This window comes from Ovis aries, chromosome X, assembly GCF_016772045.2.
Source record: "Ovis aries strain OAR_USU_Benz2616 breed Rambouillet chromosome X, ARS-UI_Ramb_v3.0, whole genome shotgun sequence".
Classification (NCBI taxonomy): domain Eukaryota; kingdom Metazoa; phylum Chordata; class Mammalia; order Artiodactyla; family Bovidae; genus Ovis; species Ovis aries.
Window position 1 is genome coordinate 11,359,574 of NC_056080.1, and position 9,315 is coordinate 11,368,888.

General features: G+C 40.7%; 1 long non-coding RNA gene across 1 annotated transcript; it reads left to right on the top strand.

Annotated features, from left to right (window-relative positions):
* The first annotated feature begins 1,746 nt into the window (after positions 1–1,746).
* LOC132658753 (uncharacterized) lies at positions 1,747–8,893 on the top strand. Its single transcript, XR_009598750.1, has 2 exons — positions 1,747–4,023; positions 8,464–8,893. It is a non-coding gene; the product is annotated as an uncharacterized LOC132658753 (long non-coding RNA).
* The last annotated feature ends 422 nt before the right edge of the window (positions 8,894–9,315 follow it).

The window sequence follows — 9,315 nt, forward strand, 5'->3', positions numbered from 1 at the left end:
ATGGAGATAATCATATTGTTTACTAATAAGGATTGTGTTATCGCCTTTTAAAATATTCTTAGACCTCTTATTTCTTTGCTTGTCTGGAATCTCCAATGAAGAATTGACCAATGAGTTTATTCTTTCAATCCTATTGTAAATGGGAATGATTCCACACTTTCTGATGCAGTATGATATCTGCTAAAAAGGTTGATAACATATATAACTTGTCAGATAAAGGAAATTCTCTTCTATTCCTGGTTTGTTAGAAGCTTTTATCACAGTTACTTTCATTGAATTATTTTATTAATTGCAAAGAATATAGTTTCCATGCTCTAATCTTAAAATATGATATGAAACATTAATTGAATTCCAAAAGTTAAAATATTCATTCAATGCTGGGAGAAACCCTACTTTGAAATTATAGATATATATCTTAATATAAATCTTTTTGACAAAAACGAATTATATCTTTAATAGTCAATATAATAATTTAATTTATTTTCTTAAGGAAATAATCCTATTTCCTTATTCTGTAATAGTCTTATTCCTTTTAACTTTCCTCTCTGACTTTTGCTTAAAAAGTTCTTCCCCGATTCAGTCAATCATCAACATTTCCCACTGTTTTTTGCAATTCTTAAAAACATTTGCATTTTGTTCTTTGTAGGATATGAAACCTAGATATAACCCTTTTCCTCCAGTCAATTATTTTTAACTCTTTGATGAATTGTCTCTTGACCACTGGGTTATAATGCTTCTTTTATTATATATTATCTTATCTTGTATACTAGGATTCTTTCTTTATAATTGCTTTGCTTCCATAGATGAATATATCCATTTTCATGTTAGTGTCATGATGTTCCTGCCTCTCTCTATATTTTTTAATATGTGTGGCTATGTGTACATACACATAAAAAGTAGAACAATAAAATAATGCATCTTCTTCTAAAGGTACTGTTGAACCAGGATCCACTGACATAATTTTTTAACATTTATATTGTGCTTTAATATCTAGCAGTGCAGCTCAAGTAATTACTCTTGGAGTTGTGCTAAATCAATACACTTTCTTGGAAAAAATATACTTCTGTAATGGTCATTCTTCTCACCCTGTTATGTGGGATATATAGTCATTTATTTTTATGATTATATATATATGTTTTCTTTGAACTCTCAGTAAATTTTGTTACATTCCTCATATACTCAATTTTAAGTTTATTTTTCATATATTCATTTTTAACATTAAGGTTATATCTGGATGTTTTGAAATGGAGCAAAACCTTATGTATTTTTCTGTTAGCTACTTTGGGGAGGATAGGAAAGCCTGCTACTTTAGTACACTTATCTTTAACCAGCCATTTTACTAAACATCATAAAGATAATCAGTTTTTAATTATCTTGGGATTTCTTAATAGACAATTACATCATCTCCAAATAATGCTTTTTGTTTTCTCTTTGTCAGTAATAATGTTCCTATATCTGTACTAGAATTGTATTAACTAATATAATGGTGGAGAGATCCTTGTTCTGTTTCTGAATTTGATGGGATCCTGCCACTTAGTTTGGTTATTTGTCCAGTAATGCTGGTGCTTATTAAATTATATCATTCATGTTTTGGGTGGATTCTCTAGGCAGCTATTAAGTTCCTGGGAGTTAGGCCAACCTCTGCCAATACAGCTAACTCTCTGGGTCTGGTTTCAGCATCCCCTGCCACTGAGCGAGGAACTTGGTCAGGGCCAAAAAGAAAGCTGTCTTATGTGGATTCTGTGATGATCATAACAGACTGGGGCTGCTTCTCTCTGGATATGGGCAGGTGTCTAGAAACTTCTGCCCCGCCACAAACCACAAAAGAACCTTGACTAAGCAAAGAACAGAAAGTGGGTCTTCTAAAAAATTCTGTGCAAAGATACTAATAGCACCTATTACCCTCTGCAGTATACTTTTCTCCTACTCCTATTATAGTTCAGTTCCTCACTCAGGTCAGAGTTAGTCATTGAAAAATGCCCAGTCCAATTCTAGGCCTATACAAGCCACGCAAGTTGGGAATCCAAAGGACTCAATAGCAGTGCCAAGGACAAGGGTGTGAGTGGAACATTCACAAGTCGGGTGGCTTTATTTCCCTCCCCAATCTCCATCAGATTCCCTCCACCTTTTTTTTATGTGCACCAATAATATTTTGTCAAGATAATATCAATTTATTTGCCAACATATCTCTGAGGCCCTGCAAAGCCACCAAATAGGTCACTGTTCTTAAGTTCCTTCTGGAGCTGCCATGGGAAGAACTGAAAGTTTGGAGAGGACCACCTTGAGTCATTGCCATCATGAGAAATTTTCCAGAAAGCCTTTTGAGATGTCAAAATACCTTCAACTTGCCCTCTTTTCTGCAAGGATCCTTAGCCATCCTTGAGCCTGCATTAATAAACTCGTATAACCTTTTTGGAGTCAACCCACTGGGGCTTGGGAGGGCATGTGCCATGAGCTAATTGCATGTGAGACCATGAGTGGGCTTTGCAGAGACTCAACCCAAAGTCTCCAAGCCAACACATGCTCCATGAACCAAGAGGAGGGGGAAAGGGACAAGCACAGGTGTTTATCCTCCCCTGGATCCTCATAATCCTAGCTCTATACTGGACAACGTGTTTTTGCTAGCTTTGAAATCTGAGGGAAGAACCTCCTTGTTAGGTTAGTGTTTCTAAGACACTGAGAGCTCATGACAGCCAAGGACGGGGAGAGCAGCCAACTCGTCTCATGGGTAATGGCTACTTGCAAGGCTTTCTTTGGTGACAGCAGGGAAGCGGCACCTCAGGTACCATGGAGTACTCTCCATGGAGTGTTGGGTCTCTGGAAAGCATTATACTTCAAGTAAAATGGTTATGAGCAAGTGGACCTCAGAATGACTTAAACAACATTTTAATCTACTTGAACCTGGTTCTGATGAAAACAGGGAAGTATGAGTCTAACCCAGTCCTCCACTGGGGCCAACTCAGATGTGCCCTGGAAGATTTAAAAAGAAGCACAGCTGTGGACCCAGAGTGAATTTTTGATTTACTTGCAGGAAATAACCACATTCTTTTTCATCTCACTCGAGAGAGACATTCCTGTTAAAATCACAACTTTAAATGTAGCCTGTAGAACCAAGAAGTGTCAGTGGAATGCACTGATATTTCTTAGTTTAGAAGAGAGTGAATAGTTAAATTTAGCCTTATCAAAAAAAATGCTCCACTTATTCCTGTTCAAGGAATTTTAGTAACTCTAACATAGGATAAAGCAGTGGAGCCATTCACAGGAGACCCCCATGAACATTGTGAAACGGGGAGGATTAATATCTATGCACACGTGCAGCCCACTCAGGACCAGGGGAATCTTGATGCTTCAGGTTTGGTTACAGCAGGGGTCCCCAACCTTTTTGGTACCAGGGACTGGTTTCATGCAAGACAACTTTTCCACTGGATGAGGTTGGGGGGCATGGTTTAATTCAAGCACATTAAACTTATGGTGCACTGTATTTCTATGAGTATTACATCAGCTCCACCTCAGATCATCAGATATTAGATCCCAGAGCTTGGGGACTCCTGTTGTGGCAGGACTGCCTAGCAGTTCTACAGCAAGTATTTTCAACTTTGGCTGCACATTGGACTCACCTGAGGAATTTTAAAATACTGACGCTGAGGTCCCACCCCCTGACCCTCAAGATCCTAATTTAATTGGCCTGGGTGTGGCCTGTGAGCCAGGAGTTTCCAAAGTTGCCAAGGTGATAGTGATGCATGACTCCAATTGAGAAGCCCTGTAGAGAAGTTGAGAAGCAGGGCTCACTACACTATGTTTGCAAATGAAGTTTCTTTGGAATATAACCACCCTTAATGTATATGTTGCCTGTGGCTGCTTTCCAGCTCTGATGGCAGAGTTGAGTAGGCGCGATGGAGGCCTTAAAACCTGCAATGCCGAACATCTTTACTACTTGGTCCTTGAGGAGCTGCTTTGAAGAGAAACTTCAGGAAGACGTTCATTGTCACATGAAAAGCCACTTTCAAGGGATGCTTGCTCAAGGTAATGGCCGAATTCCCTTAAGCGTTTCTAACAGAGACAAAAGGTTCAGAATCCATGAATGTTAAGATACCACGAAGGTAAAATCGTCTTCACAGCTGTTCCTGCTTCCTCGGCCTAGAGCAGCAAGATGGGCACCAGGAAGAAGGAAAGGCTAGGCGGTCTGATGTTGGAAAAGCGGGAGCTGTTTTGGGGAAGACATAATCCTGAAAGGAAAAGGCTATGAGGCGGAGACAAGCCAGGGAGCTTCAGGGGAGAATTTCAAGAGTTTCTAGGGGCTTGGGGCTGAAGCTGTCACCCTGTGCCGGGCGACACTGCAGAGGTGGATGTCTCTGGTGATCTGCAGAAATTTGGCTGTGTGCTCTCAATCATATTGCCCTTAGTCTAAGAGACTTCTGTGAAGTTACATGTGGTTTCCATGCTTTTTAAAATGTCAGTTTGGTTTTAGTGCAGTGTGACTCTGTACTGATTGGTCTCAATGGAAGCCACAAATATTTGGATTACAGGATGGATGTGTCTTTTTTTTTTAAGGTAATTAATTTATTTTTGGCTTCACTGGGTCTTCGTTGCTGTGCACAGGCTTTCTCTAGTTGCAGTGAGTGGGGGCTACTCTCTAGTTGCCGTATGCAGGCTTCTCATTGTGGTGGCTTCTCTTGGGGAGCACGGGCTCTAGGCGCATGGGCTCAGTAATTGTGGCTCATGAGCTCAGTAGTTGTGGCACGTGGGCTCCGTAGTTGTGGCACGTGGGCTTAGTTCCATCCATCTTCCACAGCCTAATTGCAGTAAGAATAGAACATCTAGAGAGTCACCAACAGGAAAGGAAAAAAAGAAGATGGCAGAGGTAAAAGCTTGCAGAAGAGCAATGCAACATTACTAGGTCAGTTTTCCCAACTCTGAGCTCTAAGTAACTCTGATATGAGATGTGTAAAGGAGCATCTGCTCTGCTTCTAGTCACTGGAGTCCAAGACTGTTTTATCCATCCATCTCCACTTCACTGTGAGGAATGAAACACCAGCACTTTAAGTGATTGTCCAATCCAATGTTACTGCCAAAGTCAGCCTCTTTTAGATCTCAGATTTCCATCACTCAGAATCAAGACTTTTAAAATGTAGAGGAAAGGAATTGGAATGAACACAAATGCTTGTCCCTGGAGAAGGCTTTCTAAAATTACCAGCAAACACTCCACTCTTTCCCTGGTTTGTCAGTTCTCACAATGAGAGAGAAGTGGCTTAGGAACCTGCATTCCTCAAGACCCTGACTGATCTGGCAAATATGGAGGTGACCTAGGATAATGTGAATGGTGGGACTATCAGTCTTAGAGCAAAGGGTCAAATCACATGTCAGAGTCAGGAGGCAAATCTCCAGTTAAGAGACATCATCATCGTCACTTTCCTACAGGTTGAACCCTGACAGCATCTAACTCAAAAGAGTATCACAGTAAAGTATCCATAGGAAACATGCATGCCTAAGGGTATATTTCAAAAGTAGAATCCTTCAGTTCCAACTCTTCTGCCATTTCTGTCTGTACTTATCTCTTTATACATGTTTATCATATTGTTTCATAAATATTGGAAGCCTTTATTATCCACAGATAATTTATATCTCAAAAACATCATTAAAAAAATCTAAAATAGGGACCAAATGTCATAGTAAGTACTAAAATGTCATAGTAAGCATTGAAAAGATTAAACTAGAATTTCTTTCTGAAAAAAAATTTCCTTAAAAAATAAAATTATTTTATATACTCTCATATACTAAAAATTCAATGTAATTGCCATATATTCTTAAAATCAACAACAGTGACAAGTGTGGATTTTTCTTTGACCATAATTGTTCTGGAAAAACTGTATGATAGATTTGTTTGGCCCTCTCTTCACAGTTGACTTTCAGGCACAGTCACAAAGAAGGTCTTTACAAAAATATTTCATCAATTTCCCCCAAAGACCTCGCTAAAACTCTTGATATTCAAATATTTTTTTCCAGACCCCATATTTTGACATTGTAAGGGAGGACAAATGATTTTCCCTCTACCCTTCTAGGTTCTTGGCTGAGACCCCCCTCCCCATCATAAAAGACAGGTTAATAAGAGAAAAACAAAGTCTCATAACATGCATACCTCCTATATACACAGGAGAGACCCAGGAAAACTTGAGTAAACATAGTCCAAGCCACCACCTGAAATAACTGTCTTCAGCTAAAGACAAAATAAAGATATTGAAGGGTTAGGGAATCAGTTGTGGGAGGTGACCAGGAAAAGCATGGTAAACAGGTATAAGGCTACTCTCTCCGTTGGTAACTGTTTATCTTCCTGATACTGAGAGGGAGTGTGTGCGTGCATGCATGCTCAGTCATGTCTAACTCTTTACACTTCCATGGACTGTGGCCTGCCAGGCTCCTCTGTCCATGAAATTCTCCAGGCAAAAATACTGCAGCAGGTTGCCATTTCCTTTGGCAGGGGATCTTTCTGAGCCAAGCATCAAACCCACATCTTCTGCATTGGCAGGCCCATTCTTTACCACTGAGCCACCAAGGAAGCCACAGAAAGGGAGACACCCTCACAATGAAGAGTTCCTTTATAAATGTAAATTTCCCTTGCTGCTGCTAAGTCACTTCAGTTGTGTCCAACTCTGTGCTACTCCATAGACAGCAGCCCACTAGGCTCCTCTGTTCCTGGGATTCTGCAGGCAAGAATAGTGGAGGGGGTTGCCATTTCCTTCTCCAATGCATGAAAGTGAAAAGTGAAAGTGAAGTCGCTCAGTCGTATCCGACTCCTTGCCGACCCCATGGACTGTAGCCTACAAGGCTCCTCTGTCCATGGAATTTTCCACGCAAGAGTACTGGAGTGGGTTGCCATTTCCTTCTCCAGGGGATCTTCCCCACCCAGGGATCGAACCCGGGTCTCCCACATTGCAGGCAGATGCTTTACCGTCTGAGCCACCAGGGAAGCCTATACACCAGGCTCCTTCACTAGATTCAATTCAGTTCAGTTCAGTCGCTCAGTCGTGTCCGACTCTTTGTGACCCCATGAATCCCAGCACGCCAGGCCTCCCTGTCCATCACCAGTCCTGGAATTCACCCAAACTCATGTCCATCGAGTCAGTGATGCCATCCAGCCATCTCATCCTCTGTCGTCCCCTTCTCCTCCTGCCCCTAATCCCTCCCAGCATCAGAGTCTTTTCCAATGAGTCAACTCTTCGCATGAGGTGGCCAAAGTATTGGAGTTTCAGCTTTAGCATCATTCCTTCCAATGAATACCCAGGGCTGATATCCTTTAGAATGGACTGGTTGGATCTCCTTGCAGTCCAAGGGACTCTCAAGAGTCTTCTCCAACACCATAGTTCAAAAGCATCAATTCTTCGGCACTCAGCCTTCTTCACAGTCCAACTCTCACATCCATACATGACCATAGGAAAAACCATAGCCTTGACTAGATGGACCTTAGTCGGCAAAGTAATGTCTCTGCTTTTCAATATGCTATCTAGGTTGGTCATAACTTTCCTTCCAAGGAGTAAGCTTCTTTTAATTTCATGACTGCAATCACCATCTGCAGTGATTTCGGAGCCCTCAAAAATAAAGTCTAAACTCTTTAATGGAGAGGATGTGACTTGTACCACCAATGACTGGCGTAAAGTAGGCACCAGTTAACATTAGCCAAATTTAATTGCTTTTGATTTAAGATCTTAATCTGCAAATACGACTAGTGTGAAAGGCAAATAAAAATGGGAGTCAGTGTTGCTAAGAGAGCTCTCTAAAATGGAGCCAGGAGGCCACTGAGGAAGTATGATTTATGTACATTTCAGCTCGGATGGAATCTGACCTTTTGACCATTCATTGTCTTAACACAGTCATCCACAACATCTGGACAGTGTTCCAGAAACTCAAGATACTTGTTGGATGCTTACCCTAAAACAGCTAGTTGCAGCCTACCCTTAAGGATAGATATTTCTTTTCTTGTGTCAGAATACATCTTTGTGGCTTTCGCCTTTATAAGCTCCTGATTCTTGCTTTTACCCAGAACCCTTTTTTGGCTTTATCCAAATCTGTCTCTCCCAAATTTCACTTCTTAAGACCCCAAATAAACTCTTGTTGGCAGACATCTGCATTGTTTTGGTTGACGTTACCAAAGACACTGACCCAATAGACAGGGATATGCTTTAGTAACAAAGAAAGATGCTTGGTTGGGAACAGATTTTACTAAGTAGTCAGTTCCTACTGTATTTTTTAAGTATTATATTGACTTTTGCTTCCCTGAACAACCTGTATTTGAATAATAAATATTTTGACACAAGCACACTGATAATGTTTAATGATCAATCTCCTCATTGGAGAGGCTGTGACTTACTCATGTTTTACCTCCAGTGACTACCATAAAGTAAGTATCAATTAACAGCAGTTGAAATGATTGTCTTTTCACATAGTATCTTCATCTTCCAATATTTCCAGGCCAACCAGAACCACATAATAAGCAGCATGTAGGCCCCAACCAGTCCATTCTGAAGGAGATCAGCCCTGGGATTTCTTTGGAGGGAATGATGCTGAAGCTGAAACTCCAGTACTTTGACCACCTCATGCGAAGAGTTGACTCATTGGAAAAGACTCTGATGCTGGGAGGGATTGGGGGCAGGAGGAGAAGGGGACGACAGAGGATGAGATGGCTGGATGGCATCACTGACTGGATGGACGTGGGTCTGAGTGAACTCCAGGAGTTGGTGATAGGGAGGCCTGGCGTGCTGTGATTCATGGGGTCACAAAGAGTCGGACACGACTGAGCGACTGAACTGAACTGAACTGAACTGAGGCCAATTAGATTATTAGCAATGTTAGACCATCAGAAAGTAACTTTGGGAACATACAGTGTATTTTATAAGTGTTATTTGTTGTTGTTGGGTTTTTTTTATTTGTTTCGTTTCCATTTTTTAACTTTTATTTTACATTGGAGTATAGTTGATCTACGATGTTAAGTTAGTTTCAGGTGTACAGCAAAGTGAATCAGTTGTGCATGTACATACATCCATTCTTTTCAAATTATTTCCCCGTATATATTACTACAGAATATTGAGTAGAGTTCCCTGTGCTGTACAGTAGGTCTTTGTTGATTATTTTATTTTATACATAGCATTGTGTATATGTTAATCCCAAACTCCTAATTTATCACTGCCCTCCATATTTCCCCTTTGTACCTTTTTTCATCCCCTCACTGTGTCTGTATGTGTCCCTAGATCTGAAATGGGTCTCTTGTAGACAGCATTTATATGGGTTTTGTTTTGTATCCATTCAGCCAGTCTGGGTCTGGGT